Source organism: Desmodus rotundus, chromosome 4, assembly GCF_022682495.2.
Source record: "Desmodus rotundus isolate HL8 chromosome 4, HLdesRot8A.1, whole genome shotgun sequence".
NCBI classification, from domain to species: domain Eukaryota; kingdom Metazoa; phylum Chordata; class Mammalia; order Chiroptera; family Phyllostomidae; genus Desmodus; species Desmodus rotundus.
Window position 1 is genome coordinate 134,883,348 of NC_071390.1, and position 26,690 is coordinate 134,910,037.

General features: G+C 38.1%; 1 protein-coding gene and 1 pseudogene across 1 annotated transcript in view; both read right to left on the reverse strand.

The window, feature by feature from the left end:
* RASGEF1B (RasGEF domain family member 1B) overlaps positions 1-26,690 on the reverse strand; it is a 506,625-nt gene that overhangs the window by 462,635 nt on the left and 17,300 nt on the right. The gene's annotated exons all lie outside the window — the stretch shown is intronic.
* LOC112321655 (26S proteasome regulatory subunit 7 pseudogene) lies at positions 12,279-13,913 on the reverse strand (annotated as a pseudogene).

Below are 26,690 nucleotides of genomic sequence, written 5' to 3' on the forward strand. Positions count from 1 at the left end.
CAAAGTGGAGAAGTAAGTGCTTGGGGACATCAGCTTCTCTCAGTCAAGACTTTGGTATAGGCTTTGGAGTGAAGGGACATGGTTCTCCTTAGCCCTGGATGAATTACCCATTCTGAGAGACAGTTTCTGCATCTAGATGTGAAAATAAATCCTATTCCCCAGGTCTATTGTGGGTTAAGCGGGATAATGTATATAAAATGGCACATGACAAGCTATGGACCTACTGAATAGGACTAAATTTGGCATTTAATACAATTAAATAGTTTAAATAAATACAAAGGAGGACCTCAGGACACCTAAGCCCAGGACCCAGATTTAGTCTATGAGGAGGAGGAACAGGATAGAAGGGATGATAGAAGAAAAAGGAAGTCCATGAATCCAAGATCATGTCTTTGGAATATAAATAGAAAATTAAACTGTATAAAACATCAAGTGAAAGTGTTTATACAGTTACAGGGAACACTTATCTACACCTGAGGAAGGGGGCTCATTTACTGCGACTCCCATGCCCCCTCTTTGGGAGTGGCCTATCCGATGGATACATTTGGAAGAATAAACTGAACATGCTCAGCTCAGCTCTTCCCTTTTCCTCTTCGTTCTTTTGTGTTTCTTAGGGGCAGCCCCAAGTCATACCCTATTACCTTCTATGCCTACCTCCTCCCCCAGCTGAGAGAGTCAAACTTGATCTAGCATAGCCAATAACTGGCTGGGAAAGTATGATTAGTTATATCCTCCAACTGAGCCTTTATGAGTAAGAAAGGTAGCATTTTGAACTCTCATCTATCTTGCCCTGTTGTCTTACTTCTGGCTTTTCTTAGCTCTTTGGCAGGACAAGCCTTAACACTATTTATGGATACTGAAAAACTAACAAAGCAAAGGGAAAACTCACAACTGGTCTGGTTATATCAAATTAATACTAATTAGAATAGCTGGCAGAAAACATCTTATGACTAACTGTCATATGTATAATAATTACTAAGAATACCATTAATGTGGTCATCTTATTTTCCTTTGAAATTTTAATGGATTATAATATTAAATATGTTTCAATATACTTAGGTTTCCTGTGTTCGTCCAGCACTCAAACATAACAAAATTGAAAGAGAATGGCAACCACATGGGATACAGTTTAAGCAACAGGTCTAACCCTAGTCCCTGCCCCTAGACCAGACCCTTATCCTGTGGGATTTCCTGCACTGACCAGCGGGAAGTCAATTCATTGCTTAAGCAAGTTTTGTATGCACCAAGGGATCTGCACCTTCCACTCTAGGGAGGTAGTTATTTAGAGAAAACGCAGCTAAAATGTGAACTTCATCATCAGTGAAGCTCTCAGAATGACCCAGAGGGCCCACTTCTGGGAGAGAAATAGGATTTTAATTGATAGACTCGATCCCCAGTTCCTCTCCAGCATCTCCTCATACAGGTCATAAACTGTCATGTGACTACATGGTTTCAAATCACTTTCAATTCAGTTCACACCAGGCCCCCATGAAATGCATTTCAGGTTCCCACCCTATTCTACTCCCCAATCTTAATTGCTCTGTCCCACCTTTTTCTCACCCTAATGTTTACAGCTTTAATATGAAAAGCTTAAGTTACATCAATTTCTATTGCTGATTATGCACCTTTCATCCAGACTACTAGCGTCCTTTCCAAAACTGCCTCCTCTGAGATACGTGAGTGGGTTCTTTATGCTCATGGCACAGATACAAAGATTTCACTTTCTTGACCCAGTGATAGTCAGACTGAGAGCCGCACATTGAATAACTTTGACGCCATCCAAAGATGCTGGAGGTTAAGGGGCTCTATTTGGTGGTAAGATCCTTAAAGTTTGGGGCTGCATTTAGCTCACTTCTGAAACCTCAGTGTGTAGAAGACATGTGATAGACACACAATAGATTTATCACAATAGACATGTGATAAATCCCTGCAAATTAATAAGTGAAGTACTCAACATTTTAAAAGCAAATCTCTGCATTGAAATCTTTAGGAAATACTCCATAAATTAACAAGATGATGGGCAAGAAGGATGATTAAAGAGACTCACTCATGAAGGTATAAGAGAATAGGACTCCAACTCAGCCAGATTTCATTACCAAGGAAAAGAGATTCTTTTCCATCCCCAGATGTGCTCAGCTGTTTTCATTATTTGCTGGGTCTGGCTGCTCAGAATCCACCCATCCCCTCATGTGGCTTGAGTACTTTGTCTATCCTATATTTAATCTAGTAACCCCATTTGGGGGAAAAGCTGAACACACACACACAATTCCAGATGAACTATAATTGGCATAAGCTGATCAGCACATTGCTCTCCCTTAACTACTATGGTTGGTTCAGTGATGACACAAAAGGCTGAGACTGAATATCAGCCAATGAGATGTGGAGAACTGCTTCTCAGAGGCTTCTGTGGAGAACAGGACCAATAAAATGGCACTGGTCCAATCAGGATAGCATAAAGTATATAAAAAAAAAGTGGCGTCACTCATGTCAACCGAAATGACTGTCAGTCAGCCATCACACTTTGGTTCAAGAGGGAAATTGCCTAAGTCAGAGAAGATACATCTGTCAAGGAGACACACATGCCTAAGATATCTGTACATGTGATCAGAACAGCCGTGTCTGCAGAGCAGGGCCATCCATAGATAGGCTCCTGGGCAAATTCCCCAGTTGGTATCAGGGGTACCAAGACATTTATCTAGAAGACCCAGAAGGGTGGAGTACACCACTCTCAAGGTATAACTGAGGCAGGCTCCAGACCACTGCTGAGACAGCTGAGCTCCACACACCAGAGGACCACTCCATACTACACTGATCTCCCTTGGCACTGGCCACTGGAGGCTCTGCCCTACTGGACTGAGGACTTCATCTGCCCTACTGCCCACTTGGATCCAGAGATCCTTCCTTGCAAGATGCTGACAACTCCCTTGCCCACTATGCTGTCTTCAGTCCTGCAGACTGAGACTCTGGGACTCGGGTTCATTATCCCCCATTGATTGTTGTGGGTGTGTTATAATTCTCTTAGATTGTTAGAGTGTGAGGAGGATATTAATGTATGTTGACATTCTACTTTGAGTGAACCCGCATTCAATAAAAGGTGAGTGAATAGCATAGTGATTGTGTGCGACTCTTGTCTATTCCTTGGTGCCCCGCTGCTCAGTGGGCAGCTAGCCAAACAGTTGCCCGGCTGACTTATAGGAAAGACTATATCACAAACCTACACTCATGACAGCTTCTAAGAAAGGCAGTTCTTTACTCTTTTGTGACTGCTACTGAGAGTTGTGCTGTCTTGTCCTGCAGGGCCTAAGCAAGAAAGAATGAAACCCCTAGCAAGTGCTAGCAGCAGTCTTGTGACCACGAGCGAGGCCAGCCGTAGGCTGAAGCAGTCCTAGTGAAAACAAAGGAAGACTGATGCAAAATGATGGCATCAGCGAGCCCCTGGCCCCAGCCCTACTTGAAGTCTGACACACCTCTGTGACTTCTCAGTTACATAAGCTGATAAACACCTCATTGTTTTAGCCAAGACCAGTTTTCTGTTTCTTGCACATGGCTTAATACCAAACTTACTGAATTAATCCAATCACCTCTTAATAAGTTGCCATGTCCTCAATGAGCTGAAAAGATTTAAACACATCAAGGATAAGAGACCCACTAGGGAACTTTCAGTGCTGCAAAAGAAGTGAGAGAATGCAAAAATCTGACCACTTCCCAGCCTCTGCCCTCACCTCTAGCCATCTCAGCCTCTTGGATTCCATCAAGCATTTAACTGCTTTCCTTGCATGCTAATTATGTTCAAGCCAGTGCCTCTAGAAGGAAGAAAAAGATTATCTTGAATGTTTGCAGACAAAGACTTAGAAGTATTAAAAAATTAAATGATTATGATAAGTAATTATATGGTGGATTTCCCCCTAAATTTTTCATTTTAAGCCACATTTTTTACAATTACAGCTTTGATTTAAAAATAACTTCACAATAAACTAGAAATGTATTAATAGTAAGTGCCATAGAGTGATAAGAAAGCTAAAACAATCTGTGAAACCTTTTATGCAGCACAAAGCACCATGCATGCATGTAATGCTTTGTAGAAATAATATCCAATATTTATTGGGTGTCTGCTACATGCCATGTATTAGTCCATTCTGAGCTCTTTGCATGAATTATCTCAATCTCCACCACAACTTATTATTCCTGTCTCATAGATAAGGATGCCAAGGCACAGAGAATGTAATTGACTTGTCCTGAATCACACAGTGACAAAGCAGTGGGTTAGGACTTAAATCAGGCAATCGGACTTCAAATCCTGGGTCTCTCGCTACTGTATTATTCTGTTAAAAGATTGCATAATAAGCAGAGTATTGGTTCCCCAAAGATCCATGTCCTATTTTCCTGAACCCACACTATGCTACTTTACATTACAAAGGAGAATTACAGTTGCTGATAGAATTAAATTTCCTAATCAGTTGACCTCCAGGTGTGAAGGTTGCCTTGGATTATCCCGTTAGGTCCAGTGTAATCACAGCAATAACAGAAACAGAAGTCAGGCTGATGCAGTGTGAAAAAGACTCAACCAGCCTTGCTTTCTCTGAAGATGAAGGAAGGGACCATGAGGCAAGGGATGAGGGTAGCTTCTAGAAACTGGAAAAGGCAAGAAAGCAAATTCTCTCCTACAATCTCCAGAAAAACAGCTTGCCAGCACCTTGATTAGCCCAATCATGCCCAATTTTGGCCTTCTGACTTCCGGAACTGAAATATAATAGATCTGTTTTATTTAACGCTACTAAGCTTGTGGCAGTTTGTTACTACAGAAACATATACAGGGTATGTATAGATTTTCACGTCATTTAGGTAGAAAGATGAATAAAAGGAGCTGTCCCCAAGATACCATTTTTTAAAATGATATCAAAATCCAACCCTATAGGAAAAGAAGCATTGGTCTTGAAAACACCAGTCTGGCTCATACCAGTAAGTAACTAAATTACCTCAAGCAAGTTATCCAAGCTCTCTGGGTTTCCTCCGGTGCACATCAGGAATTATTACTTCTCATGGGGCTTTAGTAAGGACTAAAAGAACGAGTTATTAGAGATAAATTAACACAATGCTGAGCACACACGGGAAAGTTTTCTGCCCCTTTCTTTCTCATAAACCTCAAAGGGAACAATAAGAAAAAAAAATAAGAACAAGCTTATATTAGGAAAAGGCTATATTTTATGAATATTAAGGATATCAAATAATTTAAGCATCAATGTAATTTGTTAAATAGAAATGGGGTGCCATTTTTAAAAGAGAGATCTATATAACTAAAATTTTAAAGCAAGAAATTTTTCATCCTAAGGGTCATTCTAGAGTTTTGATATGCCTCTTTTGAAGGAATCAAGTTAAAGTAAAATAGTAATGCAACAAAAAAGGAGGATGTAAACAGAATAATTTACGTTCATCTTACTGAGCAAATAACTAGAACTGCTTTCATTACTTAGGCCACTTCTGACAAGGAATGTATGTATTTTAAAACAACCTTCTCTGGGGCTTAGATTCAGATCTGCATAGCAAGGTTTTACCCTTTCCCCTGGTGACCTATTTGTCTAAGGGAGGCATTCAATTAGACTGCCAGAGCAAATTGATTCAGTATTGACCAGGAAAGGCTTCTCACTTGAAAGACATATTACACAGAGGTGGAAGTGTCACTGCCACAGTCAATACACCAAGTGCGAGCGCTCAGATGATTCAGGAATATTAAATGAGGAAGGGCCCTCCCTGTGCATTTGGAGCAGAAAAGCCTCTTTTTTTTCTCTTACAGAACAGATAGCATGGACGTGAGAAGCTCAATAAAGTATGCTTTCTTCAAGGCAGGAAACTGATTCCCATTCTCTACTGGTGGGAAACGAGAATGAGGAAACTGAGAATAAGGAAATAAGTAAGACATAGGTTTTTTTGCCTCGAGAACCCAAACTGGGATTTAAAGTTCAGTAATCTTATCCTCAAGGTTATTGATCTTTAGACAAATACTTCTGTTCTTTTCCAATACCCTGGCCCCACAGGCCCTTCTCTGTGGCCCTGCCTCTCCACCCTCCACAAACTACAGCTCTAAATCCCAGATCTGACAAATTTATCAAAACTCTTTCTTCCTGCCCTTGGTTACCTTTTTGAACAAAAGATGGATACTCAGTTATTTTAGACAAGAAATTGAATCCCCTACCATTTAGAGCATCAAAAATCACAACACATTCAATGAGACAGAAATGCTAATTAATGATAAATATGCTTTACTTGATATAAAACTGGTACTCAGATTACAGAGCAGGAGGATGCCAGCTTGCGATATCCAATGCTGGCTTTTAATCTTTGTTATTTCTCAAATGATTTGATTTGTTGGAATGTTTTGTAGCCTTGCATATCTGACAGAATAAATTAAACCCTTTCTAAGTGCCTTCCCTTGATTATCCCAAGTACCTACTATTGATAAGATTGTCCTTTATATTCAGCTTGAAAAATCATAAAATTGGCTCCATTAAAATGCTTAAGACCCCCCCAAACCTTCATTTTAAGATTTGGCCTCTACATATTTACAATACTCCTCTTATTTACATTTTCACATTGAAAGGATAGGGTGACCACTCTATTGTGTGACACACATATTATTTAAGTCGTGTAGTTTCCAAATGTCACTGGTGAAGGCTGAAATCCATTATCATTTAGTCACAGACATGAAGCCCATCACGCTGCGCACTTGCAGAAAAGAATAAAGAGGTTTAAGTCAGAATTTGCATAATCCCAGGTGGAGATGCAGCAGCAATAGGGGAGAAAGAAAAAGGCATCATCTCTGATATGCAAACCATGGAAAGAATGGCATCTGTTACAAACCAGGCCATCTGAACTCAGAGGACCCAAGAATATGCTTAAATAAGTACACACATTGTAATGATTGGGCTCGAGGCATTGGGGGTCATTTTCTAAACTGTTTCATAACATTCCTCAGACACAGACACATGTATGCACAATTCTATAGTTAAAATACAGCTGCAACTTCTTCTACTTTCATTTGGAGGCCAATGTCAGATAAAATGAAAAACCCCACCTTAAACTCTATCCAAAATGATCTTCCTCGGAAAATAATTCTTTCTCTTATTAATTCTTTCCAAATAAATGTTGACTATTATTTATATTCATAGATGAAAATATATTTCAAGTATTAAGTAAAAGGGGGGAAACGGGCAATAAGGAAATGGTGAGCGCTGCTGGGGGCGGGGGGGGGGTGAGGGGAATGGCCTGTCTATTCCAGACACCTGCTCAAACAAACAAGCGAGAAAGGGAAATGCTTCTCAAAGAATCAATTTCCTCTAACCATAACTCACTTTCAAATGATGGTGTATTAACTCAGTAAACTATTAAACAGCCACTAAAATGATAAAGATAAAGATTATGTTTAAAAAACATGGAAAATAGAATGTAAAAATAAAAGCAAAAGAAAACATGAAATGGTGTCTATGATAGTATATATAATAGGATAGAGAACGAATGTTATAAAAGCCCAGAATATACAAGGAAGAACCAAAAGAAACAGAATTTATTTATAAAAACTTGTGTTTTTATTCTTACATGTACAAACTTCAGCCACCTTCAAAATACTCTCCATTTGATGCAGTGCACCTCTCAAGACACTTCTTTCCACTGCTCAAAACAGTTGTTGAACTTGGCGATTTTGATGCCTTTTAGTGCTTCTGCTGTTTTTTTGTTTCACCTCTTCCACATCGGCAAAATGTTTCCCTTTGAGGACTTTCTTTTTCACCCCAGGAAACAAAAAAATGTGGCTCAGGGTGAAATCAGATGAATAGGGAGGGTGGGGCATGGGGGTCATGCCATTTTTTGTCCAAAATTGCTGAACGTTCAGCGTGGTGTGGGCAGATGAATTCATAAGTCACCCATCATGAAATGGACAAGCACGTTGAAAGTCTTCAAAAATTCCACTGAAGCCAAATGCAGCCTCTCACCACAATGCCAACTGGTACACTGATACAGATGGGTTCTAGAACACTCACCTAGTGGTGGAAGCCTGTAGCACAAGGAGCCCACCCTCCAAAAGTTAATTCCCATTTTGGGGGGCATCCCTCCCAAAATGACAGTAGTTGTTTCTGTGCAGGAGAATGGTGGCAGTCACAGATGCACTTTTCTTTTTTTTCTTCTTACTTTGTATTTTCTAATATTTTTACAATGAGCATACCTTGCTTTTTAACTTAAATTTTAATAAGAAAAATTTTTTAATTTTAAAAATTCAAGAGGCTAAAGACTCTAAAACCCATCTCTAGCCTTTTTGTAGAGGAAATTATTTTCTCAAAGCACTGGATTTACAAGGTCAGGAGAAAATGCTACCAAAAAGGATATAGTATATCTGCCATCAACTTGTTCATTATGAATTTCTTAAATTGGTATAGGCCATACCTGCTCAGGAGAACTTGGAAAGAAAAAGAAAGAATAAGAAAACCCAAGAAGGACAGTATCAGGTACAGCAGGGGCCACTGAGCTTTCCTGGGTGTTTATTCATAGCATTGATGGGGTTCAGAGGGCACTACCCCAAAATATGTACCTTGACATAGTGAATGCTTTAAGCTGAAGGAATGTGAGAAATGTCATATTTGGGAAGGACTTTCTGACTTTCCTCCAAAGAGTGTCTTTTGTCTCCAAGATAAGGAGATGCTGAGAAGAATCTGAACAAATAGGCCTTGCTGTTTCCCTACTTTACCGCACTTAGCTGGTACTCTGTTTTGTCCTAGCACATTTTCCCATGACTTTCCAATCTTCATCAAACGTAGCATAAGAGCACTCAGGTTTTATCACTTCTTCAGGTCTCCATGTACTTATCAAGATTCCCATGTCATGTAAAAGTTATGTCACATACATTTGTATGCTTTTGTCTTGTTAACCTGTCTTGTTATAGGGCCCCCAGCTGAGAACTTAAACAGGTAAAAGGAAAAAAAATATTTTTCCTCCCCAACAGCATCATGAAAAAAAAACAACCTATATTTGTGGACCATGCTAAAATCCAAATCATTTTGAAAAAATATCTAAGTCATAGGCAAAAGGGATTCATCCTTCCCTCACCACAGTATCCTCCAGTGCTGCCCTACACCCAGTTGAGGTAGTAGTTCCCTCCTTCCAATAAAGTGTCCAAACACAGGGAGATACTGGAGGCTTTAACATCAGAATGAACGTGAGCAGGCATATGATTCACAAAACTGAAAAATTAGCAACAGTTGATTCAGGCCAGGCATGGGGAGATACTCTGTGCGGCTGCTCTTGTAAGGTTCTATCAGCATCCCTATCTTTGGCACCACTGATAACAAATATCTTGAAGAGATATTCTTGTGACAAAATCAGGGGAAATTTCTCACTTGGCACATGTCTTTGGGGAAATAATCATGGTAAAAGACAATACCTTTGATGTTTAGCAAAAAAAATTGTGGAGTTCTTAATTATCTACATACAAATTAACCAAATAGACACAAAGAGTAAGAAACGCTGAAATAATATTGGTATGTAAGCAAGATGCCAAAAAACACAAATATCTGATAACAAAACTCTCAACTCTGTGTGTTTACAGTAAAGATTGAATATTTAAAAACTTGAACTAAATACCGTAGCATGTAATGGTAAAAATGATATACACTCTAAGGCTGGGCAAAGCCTATTGATCCTTTGCAACAGCAAATTTGCAGAATGATGAACAACAACAACAACAAAAACTGTTGGAGGGAGGTTAAAAACACGTAGCTTGTTATTTATTTGTTTACCAAAATGAGCATGAAGGACAATCTACATATTAAACTACATACTCCTCATGTTTGCAATATGGTTTTGGTAGAGACAGGAGGGCTCCCTGTATATTCCATGTGCACCCCAACATAAGGAAAAAGCTGCCCAACCCCTGGGACAATGTCTCACCCCACAACAGCGTTTGTGTGAGCAGCTGTCGTGTTAAACTACCACGATACAGAAGTTGTATGTTCCCACAACATGACCTAACCAGCCTGACTGAAGCAAGAGTCAGCTCTAACTTCTCTTCTGCCTTGCCGGAATTTGGTAATTCAAAGAGTGAATAATGTTGATTTTTATACATATATGAGGAGAAGCAAGTGCTATCTCAATATTTAAGATTTTAGTATACATTATATCAATTGATAGTAATTAGTGTTCCATGGGGAAAAGGAGGGATTCCATAGTCAAGTAAGTTTTAGAAATAGAGATATTCCTTCCTAGAGATTTAAACTGTAAAGTCATATATTAAAGACTCTGAAAAGTTCTACATGAAAGAAATAGGTATTTTTCAAGTAAATGCACAATAATTCCATGAAAAAGAGCTTGGGAAATGCTCTAAAATACTGATTTGAGTACAAAAGCTGGCATTCAGCTAATATTGAAATTTGTTTGCATTTCCTAGCACATATCACCTGGTAAGTGAAGAAGGGCAACAATCAAGATATTTAACAGCAGTATATCCTAGATATTAGCCAGTCAAAATGAACTCTGGGCCCTGGACACCCTCTGTTGTGCCAGGCATTAATTCATTAATGGCTGGGTTGTAGGGAGGTCTATGGTGCTGAGGGCAGTTGGAAGGGGTAGGTACTCAGAACAGTGGCTGTATACCAACCAGTAGAGTTTATATTTTATATCCAGTGTTCATTAAATACCAACTGTGCCTATGGGTAAGTGAGGTAGGTAACTTACTTACTTCGTGGTTTGAACATTTCTTCATCTTTATTTGCCTAAAAAGTTTAAGTCTTCCTTAATTTATTTCTGAGGACCTTTTCTTTTACAGTGGGTAGTCAACAAATTTAACAGGTGTTGAAATCCAGAAAATGCTTAGTAGGCATCTATCATGTAACAGACCCTGTGATAGGTGCTTTCACAAAATTAAACAAGAAAACATTTTGCTGTAGTCTAGGACATGTTAAAACATTTAATAAAGTCAGGTTTATAGATTGAAATATTGACAATATAATAATCTAACTGGATATTTGGCAAAGATAGTTAAAAAAATTTAACTCAGTTGTATTGTATTAAAACTAAAGACAGAGTATGAAGAACTATCTAGTATACCTTTGTTTGTATGGGAAACTATTTGGCTTTAAAGAGAATCTGAACATTAATCTTATTTTACAGGTAAAAGAGATTTATTGAAATAATATTTTTAGAAGTTCTATTACTCATCAAAACAGAAATATGCCAGAGGATTCTTGAGAAATTGATCCTCCTCACCACCTGGCACCAAGTTACTGAGTTTTGCTTTCAACAAAAAGCAATTTTTAAAATCAGCCATATTCTGGAAAATTATAACATGAGTTTAGAGTGGTATGAAATGGGAGTCAATTCAGTTAATGTTCTACATCTCTTGGAGAGCCAAAAATTCATATCTGTCTAAGAACAAGCAATTTAAAAACCTGTGTTAGATCAAAACATCCCAAAAAATGTACCATTCATGCAATGTGTCAGGGCCCTACTCTAAACAGAGCTCTTCTAATGTGTCAGGTGTCTGACCGCATTAGTAATGACCTACAACAGTTTTCAAAAATCTCAACCACCACAAATTTAGTTTATGTAATGAAGAACATGATCAAGATTGATCCAAGACTTGTTCTTGGTTTTGAGAAAAAGTTGTCATCAGTGTTTACTTCTATATCCTTTAAAAGGAAGATAGAGATTTGAAGTCCTGGATTTTACAAAAAAGAAACTCATTATAGTCCTCCATGTTTACTTCTGATTCACCTTTCCTCCTTGAATTATAATCAGGTTTTATTTTCCACTCTAATGCCCTTGACAAACAAGGGAAAGATCTAATCTTAATAACTTAATAGTTCCATCACCATTTATTAATTCTAAGTCTGTTGGGAGCTTTACCACATTTGGATTGGCTTTAAATATCCCAATTTATTCTGCTTTTTCCAAGACCCTGCCATAATAAAAGACGATGAAAAGTTCTTAATCATTTCATGAGGGATAAGCAACTGAGATTTGTTGCTTTGCTATAGTTTGTAATTTTTTTCTGTTTAAATTACAATTCAGAATTAGGAACTACTTTTAGATTAAACAGAATTAGATTTAAAATTTGAACTTGGGGTCACATCCCTGACATAATTAGCAGTTAAAATCAATACAGACCCCTATTGTTAGGTGATTACTGGGATAATCCTCAGCTCTAATGCAATATGGTGGATGAGATAGTTCCCACTTATGTAATTTATTCTCTATTGTAAATTCTTTTGTCCAATTGGATTCACTATACTACTGCTTTCTATCTTTTAAAAAGTAATAGGGAGCAGACGACATGACACTGTATATAGAAAACCCTAAAGAATCTACCAAAAAAACTACTAGAATTGATTAATGAATTCAGTAAAGTAGCAAGGTACAAAATGAATATCTAGAAATTAGTTGCATTTTTAAATTTATTTTTTATTTATTTATTTTTATTTTGAAACCATTTATTTTTTGGGTGAAACGGTTATTAACAAGTCTATATAAGCTTAGGATTCCAATTACAAGAAGTGTTTTCATGAAAGCTTTCAGGGCTCAGTTGTATGTCATGTAGCGTGGAGTAGCACTGAATTTGGCATAGGACTTAATGACCTTATTTACAGCCTCCAAGAAATCTTTCTCAGTAGCAATTTTTCACCGTGCTCTGATGGCAAACATGCCAGCTTCTGTGCAGACACTTCTAATCTCAGCACCAGTGCTATCTGGACACAGTCGTGCTAACAATTCAAATCTGATATCATATCTCTTTCAAAGCTCATTGAACTTTGTGCATGAATCTTAAAAATGTGAGTCCAACCCCCGAGATCAGGTAAGCTAAATTCAATCTTCCTATCCAGTCTCCCTGGCCTCATCAGTGCTGGATCCAAAGTGTCAGGTCTGTTAGTGGCCATGAGCACTTAATGTTGCCTCGAGGGTCAAAGCCATCCAGCTGACTGATCAATTCCAACATCGTTCTCTGTACTTCATTGTCACCTCCAGCACCATCATCAAAACGAGCCCCTCCAATAGCATCAATTTCATCAAAGAAGATAAGGCAGGCTTTTTTTGTTCTGGCCATTTCAAAGAGCTCTCGAACCATCCGCACCCCCTCACCAACATATTTCTGCACAAGTTCAGATCCAGTAACTTGAATGAAGCAAACATCAGTCCTATTAGCAACTGCCCGAGCACAGAGTGTCTTGCCTGTACCTGGCGGACCAAAGAGCAGCACACCCTTGGGAGGCTCAATGCCAAGGTTAACGAATCTCTCTGGATGAAGCAGAGGGGTTTCAACTGCTTCTGGAAGTTTCTCAATCTGCTCCTTACAGCCACCCACATCACTGTATGTGACATCAGGCTTTTCCTCTACCTGCATCATGGTAACTGTAGGGTCAATCTTAGGAGGCAGTGGAATGTGAATTTGATACTTATTTCGGTCCATACAACTTTCACCCCTTCTTCAATGTCAGTAGGTGCCACCTGATCACTGAGGTCCACCACAAACTTGGCAAACTGCTTCACATTGATAATGTACTTCGGGGCTTCCGAATCAGCATTGATTATCTTTGTACATCTCGCAAACTGCAAAGGCTGTTCACTCTGGAGTGTTTGCTTATCTGCAGCCAAATCCCAGAGTGCTGGTGGGGCCAGGCCAGTGTCTGACTCTTTAATACCAGTGAGCTCATTAATTTTCTTGAGAAGTTGTTGAATGTCATCCTCAACCTGCTTGTTCTGCCTAGAATAAGTGCTCTGACCATAAGTTTTCAGCAAGGCAATATCACCCTCATCCAGAGCTCAGATAAGTTTGTCGTCCTTCTCATCCTCTTTGGTTTTCCTCTGATCTACACCTAAGTAATCCAACATTTTAGAAGTTCAAACCGCCTCAGCTCCGCAGTTATTACACAGTCTAGTTGCATTTTTATGAGAACTATGAGACAGGGAAATGAAGAAAACAGTCCCACTTACAACTGCATCAAAAAATAATAGAATACTTAGGAGTAAATTTAACCAAGGATCTAAAAGACTTGTACCAGGAAAATTATAAGACATAGAGAAAGAAACTGAGGAAAATACAAACAAGTGGAAGCATATACTGTGTTCACAGATAAAAAGAATTAACATCATCAAAATGTCCATACTACCTAAAGACATCTATATATTCAATGCAATTTCCATCAAAATACCAGTGGCATATATCACAAAACTAGAACAAATATTCCAAAAATTTACGTGGAACCACAAAAGACCCCAAATAGCAATGGTGATCTTGAAAAAGAACAAAGTTGAAGGAATCATGCTACCTGATATCAAGCTATCATATAAGGCCATAGTAATCAAAACAGCCTAATACTAGCATAAGAACAGGCATATAGATCAATGAAACAGAATAGAGAGCCCCGAAACAAACCCACACCTTTATGATAAATTAATATTTAACAAAGAAGGCAAGACATACAATGGCTTAAAGACAGCCTATTCAATAAATGGTGTTGGGAAAAATTGGACAGATTAAGTACAAAAAAATGAAACTAGACCACATTCTTATTACACACAAGAATAAATTCAAAATGAATTAAGTCTTAAATGTTTGACTAAAAACCATAAAAATCCTGGAAGAAAACATTGGCAGTAAATCTCAGACATTTCTTGTAGCAATATTTTTTTCTGATATATCTCCTCAAATAAGGAAACAAACAAAAAATAAACAAATGGTACTACATCATACTAAAAAGTTTTTGCACAGCAAAGGAAACCATTGACAAAATGAAAAGACAACTTACTGAATGAGAAAACATACTTGTCAATGATACATCTGATAAGGGGTTGATATGCAAAATTTATAAAGAAGTCAGACAACTCAACACCAAAAAACAAACAATCCAATTAAAAAATGGGCAAAGGACCTGAATAGACACTTTTCCAAAGAGGACATACAGATGGCTGATAGTTATATGAAAATTGCTCAACATCACTAATCATCAGAGAAATGCAAATTAAAACCACAATGAGAAATCACCTCACACCTGTCAAGATGGCTATCAATAAATTAACAGACAAATGATGGCAAAATGTGGAGAAAAGGGAACCTTTTCGCACTGTTGGTGGGAATGCAGATTGGTGCAACCACTGTGGGAAGCAGTATGGAGGTTCCTCAAAATATTAAAATTGGAACTGCCTTATGACCCAGTGATTCCACTTCTGGGAATATATCTGAAGAAATCCAAAACAATTCAAAAAAATATATGCTCTCCTATGTTCATTGCAGTGCTATTTACAAAAGCCATGATTTGGAATCAGCCCAAGGGCCCTGTAGTAGATGAGTGGATAAAAAAAAAGCTGTGGTACATTTACACAGTGGAATACTACTCAACCATAAAAAAGAAGAAGGAAATCTTGCCCTGGTTGGTGTGGCTCAGTTGGTTGGAGTGGAGTCTGGTAAACCAAAAGTTTGCAGGTTCTGTTCCCGGTCAGGGCAGATGCCTAGGTTGTGGGTTTGGTCCTCAGTCAGGGCATGTACAAGAGAAAATAGATCAATGCTTATCTCTCACATCAATGTTTCCCTCCCTCTCTCTTCCTCCCTCCCCCTCTCTCTAAATTCCATAAGTATGTCCTTGGGTGAGGACAAAAGAAATTTTTTTAAAGAAGCAAATCTTACCTTTTATAACAGCATGGACGGACCTAGAGAGTATTAGGCTAAGTGAATAAGCCAGTCAGAGAAAGACAAATACTCTAAGATTTCACTTATGTGTGGAATCTAATGAGCAAAATAAAACAGAAACAGATTTATACATACAGAGAACAGACTGACAGCTGTCAGAAGGGTCAGGGGTTGGAGGGTTGGATGAAAAGGTGAAGGGATTAAGTAAAAAACAAACAAACAACTCACAGACACAGAGAACAGTATGGTGATTACAAGAGGGAAAGGGGGTGGGGGCAGTAGAAGAGCGCAAAGGGGAATAAATAGTAACAGAAAGAGACTTGACTTTGGATGGTGAATACACAATGCAATATTAGGTGATGGATTTAAAAATTGTACACTTGAAACCTATACAATTTTATTAATCAATGTCATCCCAATAAAGTCAATAAAAATTAAAAAATAAAAAGAAACAAAAATATTTTAAATGTATCAGGGAAACACAGTGTATCTATTTATACAATAAATCAATAGTCCCATCATCATTTATTAATTCTGAGTTTGTTGTGAGGTACCAGGATGTTAAGGTGAATTAAATTTCTTATTGACTGAGAGAAAACCATAAGACAATTACTTAAGATCTTGAAAACCTTTCTAAAATGTATGCATTTACTTCCAGTTAAACATAATGTATTGAATACCTTTTGATAATCCACTTTTAGGAAACACACACAAAAAATTAAGAGAAGATGGAAACAAAATATTGGAAAAACAGAAAGCAGATAGATAAATGATCCTAACTTAGCATCCCTGAGTAAATGTAATCCTATACCAGCAGTGAAAGAAACCAACCAATTACTTCCTGAGAATCATGAAAAGATGCAATAATTAGAGTTACTATGTACCTTTAAAAGACTGGGGAATTGGGCAGGGCTTAAAACAGGAAGATTGGCAGGGAGTCTGCATAGACTTCATAAGCATCTAGATATCCTTCTCAACCCGAAGGAGGCCCCAGAGTCGCTCTCTGGAGATGGTGAATAGAAGGGATTATGAGCTAGGGAATACTAGGTACACACAGAATAAGGGGCATTACACTAAAAATAGAGAGGTTACATTAAAACACACACACATTAAAAGGGAAGGTTCCCAGTTTGTCAGTCAGCCTTGATTCCAGAACTCACATAGGTAGCCTTAATCTCTCCCAACTGGCAGTAGTTTGGGAAACTTCTCTCTGGAAAAACTCACCAGCCCCAGAGAAAAGATTCATAGGTATTAATGAAGGATTGCAGAAATATAGCCTTTCAGTTGACAAGTCATATACAAAACTTCCATTTAGAATTTTAGTGTCCCATTCTTAAATATGAAAAACAAAAACCATTTTTTTTGAAAAAAATCTCTAAATTTGTATGGAAGAAAAGCAGAGAAGCAAAAACTTCAGAAAAAAATGAAGCCATCACTACTGTTCTCTGCTTGATTAGATAGTAAACAAAGAAAGAAGAAAGAAAGAAAGAAAGAAAGAAAGAAAGAAAGAAAGAAAGAAAGAAAGAAAGAAAGAAAGAAAGAAATGAATGAATGAATCTATATAAAAGAAGCTTTGTCAAAGAGAAATTGCACTGGACAAGTTAAACAGGCAAGGAAGATTTTGTCCAAGACTACTGCAATAGGGGTCAGGACTATTTCCAGCAGGGAGGAGTGATTGAACTCAATTCCAAATACAACAGGGACCACTGGAGACTTACAGCCTGGATGAGGGAGTCATTAGATGAGAAATTACTAAAAGGAAATTTGTGAGATACCAAAGGCTGGGGGCTGAGGACCTTAACTGGATATCAAGGAGGGGGGCATTCTCACGGAAATAGCTGAGCAGGATTCTTACTAACACACTGGGCTGGCAGGCCGAGAGAGGCACAGTCAAGGGGAGGGCTCGGGGGAGGCAGTCCTTGTCATCACTCAGAAATTAAAAATTAGTTTTGGGGAATTAAAAATATGATAGCAAATATAAATATGTTAATATGAGAATTGGGAGATAAATAAAAGAAAAAATACCACAGAAAATGAAAAGAAAGATAATCAGACACAGGTACTCCTGCTGTACCTTCATGGTGATGGGCGGATGGGTTCCCAGAGACAAAAGAACAGACTCTCTATGGAGATGTTGTCTCTCGGGGACTGGCCTTCCATTTATTGAAGGTCAGCTACATCGTAGACAGTTTAGCCCTGACCTAGAATGAGGTTCCCAGTTTTCACTCTCTGTATAATTTGCTCCCATGCCAACCTCATAATTAAAATATCAAAAAGTCATGATGTCACCCTCTAAAGTTCCAAAAGAACAAATTAAATTTTTTTCTGACATTCAGACACGACAATTATAGCCTTTGCATACTTCAAGGTTTGCAGAGTAAACAACCTCAATTAATGTATTGATTTATTATTGGAAATATCCTTCCCCTTATTTCTTTTAACCCTTAATATCACCTTTCTGTTGCTGCTGTTACAAATTTCCACCAATTTAGTGGATTGAAATAGTATGTCTTGATTATCTTCCATTTCTGTAAGTTAGAAGTCCAACATGGGTCTCGCAGCGTTAAAATCCAGGTGTCAGCAGGTCTATGTTCCTTCCAAAAGCTTTAGGGGAGAATCCACTTCTTTGTCTTTTCCAGCCTCTAGAAGGAGCCTTCATTCCTTGGTTCATGGTCCCTTTCTATCTTCAAAGCCAACAACAGGTCAAGTCTTTGCCCGATCATATAGCTCTGACTTCTGCTTCCATCTTCCACAGTTAAGGACCCTTGTGATTACACCAAAAGCACCCAGTATAATTTCAACTCAAGAAAATCTGATTAGAAACTTTAATTTCATCTACAACCTTAATTCCTCTTGGCCATGTAACCTAACACATTCACAGGTTCTCGGGATTAGGATGAAGGCATTTTGGGTTGTCCATTATTATGCCTGCCACATCCTTTTTAAAAGCAATTCTGCCTTGGCTGGTGTGGCTCAGTAGGTTGAGCACCAGCCTGCGAACCAGAAGGTCCCCGGTTTGATTCTCAGTCAGGGCACACACCTGGGATGCAGGCCAGGTTCCCAGTTGGGGGTGAGTAAGAGGCAACTGATCAATGTTTCTCTTGCATGCACATCGATGTTTCTCTCCATCTCTTTCTCTCTTCCTTCCCCTCCTACCCTTACCCTCTCTCTAAAAAGTAAATAAATAAAATATTTTTTAAAAGCAATTCTAAAATCTCCCTGTTAAACAATGTTGTTCTAGAAAGCATGTAGCAGTAATAGTTACTTCAAATGCTGTTTATTAAATCATACTATTAATAAGTGGTATTAGATCTATATATTAGGCCAATAGTAACTTGATATGATACTGGTAAACCATGTCTAGAATTTCAAGAAAAGTATAAAAATAACCATGCATGGGAGTTACGTGTGACAATCAGAAATATTAATCAATTCACTTAAAAGAATTAAGCCAATTTTTAGAGAAAATATAAGAAAGCATAAATGTTACATGGATAGTATACACACAGTACTTTTCTATTACTGAAACTCAGAGCACTTTGCCAATTTGAACTCAGTAAGCCTTCCAGGCAGGCAAAATGGTTCAGTTCTTAAAGGTAAGGTATCACTCAAAATTTGATTTCTACTTCCTGAATTTATGTTCAACTTCTGTTAAATCTGAATCTTTAGTGAGCATTGGAATCATTTGAGATGTTTGCTAAAAACACAAAATCCCAAATGCTACCACCAGAGAATGTGCTTCAGTAAGTCTAGTGGGGGTTCAAGGAATTTATACTTTTTTATTTTTAATTAAAGTTACCGGGGTGACATTGGTTAATAAAATTACATTGGTTTCAAGTGTAGAATTATATAATACATCATCTGTATATTGTATTATCTGTTTACCACCCAAAGTCAAATCTTCTATCATCATATGTTTGCCCCCTTTACAGCCTCCTCCCCACCCCCATTTTCCACTGGTCAACAGATAATATACACAAAAAATAACTCAAAAGGGATCAAAGCCTAAATTTCATAGAAGAAAACATAGGTATGAGACGTATGCACCTTGGTCTTAGAGAGGATTTTATGAATTTGACAGGGGAAATAAAAGCAAACATAAATTAATGGGATAAATCAAACTAAAAAGCTTCTGCACAGCAAAAGAAACCTCCAACAAAACAAAAAGGCAACCAGTTGAATGGGAGACGATATTTGCAAACACCTCCAATAAAGGGTTATCCAAAATATACAAAGAACTCATACAACAACAAAAAACACAATTAAAAAATGGGCAGAGGACCTGAACAGAGACTTCTCCCAAAAAGGAATCTGTATTTTTAATGTGTGTAACAGGATGTTAAAATGCCACCACCTCTATAACAGTTTCAACTGAGCGATCATACCGGATAGGATCCCAGCAGAAAACAGACAGCACACTAAATCTAGATAACACGAAGTTTAATAAAGAATATTTACAGAAGGTGTAGGTAGAGAGTAGGGAAGCCACAGGGAGTAATGCAGTGCCCCAGCTCTAGTAGTAGCAAGGGCCTTGTTTACATCCCAAATAACAAGAGAAGAGAGTGTTAGAAGAATCCTGAGAGATGAGCTGGGTGGAGAGGGCTGCTGGACACAAGCTCTGGCCTTTGAGAGGGGTGCAGGCAGCCCAAGAGAACCCAGTAGAAAGGAAGCCAGAGAATCACTAACTCAGCCTTACACTCCCTTCTTCCTGGCTTCTTCCCGTCCCCATTGACCAAACTCAACAGGAAGCCAGAAGTCAAGGGAGTCTATTGGGGAAGTCCATATAGGTCAACCTCTTGGGCCACACAAGTGAATGGGTAGAAATGGAGAGAGGGTCTGGAGAGGCAAAATGAAGATATCCTACATAGGCACCAACACCTTAGAAACCAAAAGCAGTGCAAAACACACTCACACACCCATGCCTTCATACACAGAATTTACAAAAGAAATGTTTTAAAAACAGTTGCCTGACACTTAATGCTTCATCTGAGCAAGGAAATGAAAGACTATGGAAAAGAGTGAGGGGGATCTCATGAGGTCACTCCCAGAGCCCGGCATGTGTTCCCAGTCATCGAGAGACAGTGAGCTAGGCTTTCCTCTGAGAAAGGGAAAGTGCCCTGAGGCAGTAGAATCTAGCTGGTTGGTGGGCTAAGATCAGCCTGTGCTCCCAGAATTCACAGAAGCAAGGGATGTATATGTGTTTCCTTTAGACCAGCTGGGCCACACAGATGAGAAAACAGTCCTCCAATTGTCTTAGGTTTTGCCCAAGAAAATCTCCTAAAGCAAGACCTGGCGTGGAGGGGACCTCTGAATAAAACCAGGGTGGTGGTGGAAACACCAAGGCTGCACTTAGAATACGTCCCACATGTGATGCTCAGTCAGTGAACTGGTTATACAATATAGTGATTCTGATGCAGGTTGTCTGGGAAAAGCTTTGTAAAACACTGCTCTGGACTTTGCTGCCTGGGCATGGTAAAATGGAAAGAAAAAATAATCATTCACCATGTTCTTATTTTTGGCATTAATGGAATGCAGTAGTTAAAATCATAAGGTCTAGATGCAGATTGCCTGTAATACAAACACATCTGGTGCATTTGTTACCTGGGTGAGCCCGGGCAAATTACCCGACTCCTTTAAGCATCAAGGTCACCACCTGTAAAATAAACACCAGGTGGTGGGGCAAAAGTACGTTTACAGTTGTGAGTACACAAAACACAGTTTATTCTTGTATTATTATTTATTAATTGTATTATTTTCCATGTGAACAACTGTAAACATACTTTTACACCCCCCACCCCTCCCCCCCATATAATAAGACTACATACCTCCAAGTATTGGGAGGATCAGACTAAATAATCCAGGTTCCTTAGCAGAGTGCCTGGTACACAGTGATACAGAATAGCTATGTTTATGATTCAAAAAACATTTATAATTATTACTACATGCTATAGTTAATGTTGGTATACTAATCACCAAATTCTAGTATAAAACCCAATTCATCTACACTTCATCTTCCTTTTTTTTCATAGAACATTTGCTTGACTCTCAAACACTCAAAACCTGAATAAATTCACACTTTTGATACATGAGACTTACTTACTGGTTTTCCTGCAATGAAAGGTAATAGGTTAATTTAATACATGAGACCCCCTTATCCATGGGCAATATGTTCTAAGAAGTGCATGCCTGAAATTGTGAATAGTAATAAACCCTATATGTACTGTTTTTTCCTATACATATGTACCGATAAGAAAGTTTATAAATTAGGCATAGTACAAGATTAACACAGTAACTAAAAATAAAACAATTATTTCAATATACTGTAATAAAAGTTATGTGAATGTGGTCTCTCTTTCTCTAAATATATCATTGTACTACAGTCACCGTTTCACTAAAGGACGCACATTAAGGCTTCTCTTTGGCATATCTGAATTGCCAGCATAACTACCCCTGTGCTTTGAGACCATTACTAAGTAAAACAAAGGTTTGTAAATAAAAAATATTTATAAAGGTTTTAACCTAAGTAAAACAAAGGTTACTCTGATGTCACAGTATCATATCACACATGATAGCACTGTGATATCGTGAGTCGATCTGATAACCAAGTTGGCGACTAAGTGACTAATGGACAGATAGAGCATACAGGAGTCACTAGACAAAGCGGTGATTCACATCCCAGAGCGGGACGGAGTGGAATGGTGTGAGATTTCATCACACTCCCCAGGAGGGCATGCAAGTTAAAACTTATGAATTGTTTTTCTCTGGAATTTTCCATTTAATTATCCGACTTCAGTTGACCACAGGTAACTGAAATCATGGAAAGCAAAACTGTGGATAAGGGGGAACTACTGTAGTCATTTATTAAGAGCTCAGTTTGGACTGGAAACTATAGTAAGTGCAGTGAGAAGTATTATTATTCAAATCAAATATATATGTGCCGAGGGGACGGTGCCCCAATGGCACCATCGGAGGGAATGAATAGAAGCTAATAGAAGCCTTCCTGCAGGAGCTGACTTTTAAGCCAGATAAAAAGAGAGGTTAACTCTTAACTGACAGGGCTGATGCTGGGAGGCTTTTCAGAAGGCAGACAATGAATGGTCTGGCAAGGGTGGAGGACTGAGAATTAAGCAGTCGTGAAGTGGGTGCCACACACAGCAAGACTCAAGAAAGGAGCAGATGCACTATACTAGGGACAAGGTGATGAGGTCAGATGAGGAGAAAACCTCTCCTTGCTGTAAATCATGCAAGGACATCGAAGTCCACTTGTACACAAAAATGGGTGTGATCAGTAGTAATTCCCTCAGTTTCCAAAATGAGAACTTTCTGAATCTTCCTGAAAATTAAGTGAAAATTGTTATTGTAAGGGAAAGTGTAGGTCGTTAATGATTACCACTGTTCAAAGCTCAGCTATTTCTATAGCAGCAGACAGAATACAAGCAGGAAGTTTGGGAATTAATTATATATTCCTGTACTTCCAAGAATTTCTCCGATTCCTATGTTCCTCTCCTGTGGATCAGGTAAAATTGCTAATACACTCACCTTTCATGGTGAAGTCTAACAATACACTTGCAATAATGATTCTGCAGAAAATGCCCTTGGAGTGTAATAGATTTGGGAGGACAATTAATTCTGTTTCCTTCCTTTCTAACTCACCCCAGGCCAATACCAACACTACTTCTAATCAATTTTAAACTTGAACAAAAATCCATAAGCTTTCAAATGACCAGATGACATGTTTATTTCTCCAGCGATTAATTTCCTCAAAAAAAAGGAGGCAAAGTTCCAAAAGTAATTGGATTGGTTTAATTGACGCTCTTTAAGTTTAAAGCCCTAAATGAAAACCCTAAAAAGCTTTCCACTGCTTATATTTCCATCTTGAATGATTTTTACTACCAAGAAAACACAAGAGGTCAGGGAAGGAAAAGAAAGCAACCCCAACTCACCAAAAAGACTTTGAAAAGGTGCTCAATAAGGCAAAAAGTAAAATTCCTTTACAATTCTGGTGGCAGGGAATGGAACCAATACCTGAATTCTAAGCTAATAGTGCTGTGTTGAAAAAAATTTTTTTGTAATTCTCATCCTTATGGGGCAGGAGAACAGAAATTGACTCACAGTATATCTGAAATGCATAAAAATGATGTCTATCTTGTCCTCATATTTGCCAATTAAATAAGAAAAAAGTAGTGGATCCTAAGCCACAAACACATTCAGAAAAATTAAATGCCTACATTGAAAGAATCCCACTAGCAAGCTACCTCCAGCTAGTTCAGTTTCTTTTATCACAATCTAGTTTCCATTTCATTAACCTTTGGGTCAGAGCTTCCAGAAAACTGTCGACTTTATATCAAATGGAGAGATAAATGTGAAAAACAGACTGATCAGGGAGGAATTCTGGGAATACAATGGGAGCCACAATCTAGTATTTAAACTTCTCCAAATCCACCCCCCTCATAAAAACAGAACAAGTAGGACACCAAAACCAAAAAACTCATGAACAGTATTTATACTAAATGGTGACAGTTAAGTTATAAGATTTCCCCAGGAACCTAAATATATGAGTGGATAGGGATAAACCACCAGCACCTATAAGCCCCATGTGATATCCCCTTCCATGCAGGAGAAAAGAGAAAGAAGCAAAATTATGGTTGGGTCTGAGAACAGGAAAGCCCAGAAATTGCCAAGTGTTCACTGGAAAGCACAGTAGGCCAATGTGAGGACATTGGATGGAACTCAAAACTCAGTGCATTCCCATTTGTAGTGCAAGGGGCTGTCAGAAAGATCTGAAGGGTCTGGGAGAGATTGGTTTCTCCTATTGATGCAAACTAACCAGACAAAGTTCCCTTCTAGAGCAAAACCCACAAAGGACAAATTGCTAGAAGGATATGTTAACTTGAGCAGGACAGGGATAACAGAGACAAAAAAAAAAAAAAAAAAAAGGAAAGAAAGAAAGAAAGAAAGGAGAAGGAAGGAAGGAAGGAAGGATCGATGCAGATAAGAAATTGAGGAGGCAAACACAAATACAGTTAACTAGTCATGACATCTGGTCAATCCAGCATGGCCACTGATATGAACCCAGTCATCCAAAACTAATGCTTTTTCAGTTTTTATCCAGACGTTTGTTATCATATGGGCACAGACTGATACACTAAATAAAATGAAACTTAAGAAATAAATAGAGGAACACTACACTTGAATAGAGTTTTATAAACTATAAGAGTCTATGAGAAAAACAAATGGATAGTTTTATGACAGAAGGCTGAATATCACAAAATATTTTAACACAATTGACATTCCACCTTCATAGTATAACCTATAATGGCAACCAACATTTACTCTGGGTTCAGTCCATGCCAGGATATGTTCCAAGTACTTTGTATAATTATCTCACTTTGTCCTAATAACGACTATCATTATTCCTACCTCAAAATGAGGAAACTGAAACCAAGAGAAATAACTGGTCTATAAAACACTGCTAATAAATGACAGAGACAAGATTTAAATCAGGATCTGTTTGACTCAAAAACCTGTTAATTCAACATTTGCTTATTATTTATAATAAAACTATATAGTAAAATAACAATACTTAAAATTAAAACTTGGTATCAATAAACAACATATTCCCAAATGTGCAAACTTTACATTTTACTGCATCTCTTAATGGTTTCCATCTAAAACACATAGATAAACAACAACAAAAAAATCCGTCAAGACTGAGAGAGATTTTTAATGAATAAAAACCAACAAAGAGTCCAATAACAAATAAACAAAGGAATATAAGGCCTGTCCAGAAGGTATCCAGCCATGTAATATGAAAATTAGAGGCATTCATTGAAGAAGATACAAGAAACATTGTACATAGGACAATGACACCTCATTCCCCTTCAAAGTAGGCACCTTGGGACCTCACACAGTTCTCACAGTCACCATCAGCTGCCCTGTCATGTTTTCCTGAATCTCATCGGCGGTCTGAAATCTCTTCCCTTTCAAAGGTGATTTTAGTTTTGGGAAAAGCCAGAAGTCATGGGGCACCAAATCTGGGCTGTAGAGGGGCTGAGTCACTTGGGAGATTTGATGTTTCACCAAAAATCTCTGCATGAGACATGATGCATGAGCAGGTGTGTTGTCGTGATGAAGCTACCAATCGCCAGTTGCCCATAGCTGTGGCCTTCTGAATCATCAAAATAGTTTCCACAAGGGAATGTTCAAGCTTAATGCAAAATAAGATGCAGATTTATTGCTCTACTTTATCAGCCATTTGAATGCGATGGCCACACAGTACACATGCTCACTCAACAGTGTCTACCACCCCCAGTGACTAGTACACTGAAGTCATCATTGTTCATACATGCACATTTCAGTCCACTCTCCTTGGCTGCCAGGTTGCATTGATGTCACACAAACTATTCTCTTTATATTAATAATGGCTGGACTTTTTCCAGACAGACTTCCAATGTTCCATATAAAACCACAAGATAAAACTGCAGAAAAATGAGTGCAAACTGTATGGCTCCACTGATAAAATTATGGAAAATGTAAACTAACCAATGAAGACAGAAGACAAATCAGTGGTTTCCTGCGGGTAGAGGTGAGAGACAGGTGGGGAGATTACAAAGGGACATGAGAAAGCTTTTAGGAGTGGAGGATATGTTCATTATCTTGATTATGATCTTTTCAGGTGTGTATGCATGTGCCGAAATCTCTGAAGTGGTACATTTTACAGCAATTGTATACTTTCAAAGCAAGTTATATTATGTCAAGTACACCCCAATGAAACTCTTTTAAAAAACTAGTATTCATTTTTAAGCAAACTAAATTACAAGACAAGAAGTATACACCAGGATAATGTCATGATTTTTTCCTAGTACAGTTGTAAGCAAATAGTATGCACCTACATAGCACAATAAATACACAGGTCCAATTTAAGGAGTGTGTTTTTTGCCATTTTACATATACATACATTTGGGAGACAGAATGTTTAAATTATTCTAAAATTTTCCCCATATTCTCAATAAAATGCAAATAATCATATTTT